This window comes from Nematolebias whitei, chromosome 7 (genome assembly GCF_014905685.2).
Source record: "Nematolebias whitei isolate Nwh7 chromosome 7, NemWhi1, whole genome shotgun sequence".
Taxonomy (NCBI): Eukaryota; Metazoa; Chordata; class Actinopteri; order Cyprinodontiformes; family Rivulidae; genus Nematolebias; species Nematolebias whitei.
The window spans coordinates 52,247,175-52,248,170 of record NC_056504.1 but is presented as its reverse complement, the minus strand read 5'-3'; positions in this window follow the sequence as shown (position 1 = coordinate 52,248,170).

Genomic DNA, 996 nt, shown 5'->3' with positions numbered 1-996 from the left:
CCCTCATGAACAGCAACTTTCAACGTTCAGCCGGCTGGGATTAGACACAACCGTCATCCCATCATCGTTTAAACGCCAGAGGTCGAAAAAAAACTTTAGGAATCGAGAGCGGAAGAGAAGCTGAACGCAGCAGAAACATCCGGGATCAGGTTTAGTTTTAGAGCCACTTCCTGTCCACCAGACCAGAAGAAGACTTTTCAAACGGAGGCCACAAAGAGTGAAAATTATAATCTGAGAGAAACGTTAATAATCTGACCAATCAGAGCCCACATACAGATGAACAGAAAGAAAAGTGTTCTCCAACTGCAAATCTGATTCTTTGATGTGAATTTTACGTTTGTTTCTGTTTTCTGAGAAAATATGCAAAGTGGAATATTTACAGTCCGGTCATCATCAAATGAGCCATAAGTTCATTTTTTACTGATCGTGGGGTCAGGAGGGTGTGGTCAGGATGGGTGTGGTCAGGAGGGTTTGGTCAAGAAGGTGTGGTCAGGAGGGTGTGGTCAGGAAGATGTGGTCAGGAGGGTGTGGTCAGGAAGATGTGGTCAGGAGGGTGTGGTCAGGAAAGTGTGGTCAAGAGGGTGTGGTCAGGATGGGTGTGGTCAGGAAGGTGTGGTCAGGATGGGTGTGGTCAGGAAGGTTTGGTCATGAGGGTGTGGTCAGGAAGGTGTGGTCAGGAGGGTGTGGTCAGGAAAGTGTGGTCTGTAGGGTGTGGTCAGGAAGGTATGGTCAGGAGGGTGTGGTCAGGAGGGTGTGGTCAGGAAGGTGTGGTCAGGAAAGTGTGGTCAGGAGGGTGTGGTCAGGAAGGTGTGGTCAGGAAGGTGTGGTCAGGAGGGTGTGGTCAAGAAGGTTTGGTCAAGAAGGTGTGGTCAGGAAGGTGGTCAGGAAGGTGTGGTCAGGAGGGTGTGGTCAGGAGGGTGTGGTCAAGAAGGTGTGGTCAGGAAGGTGTGGCCAGGAGGGTGTGGTCAAGAAGGTGTGGTCAGGAGGGTGTGGTCA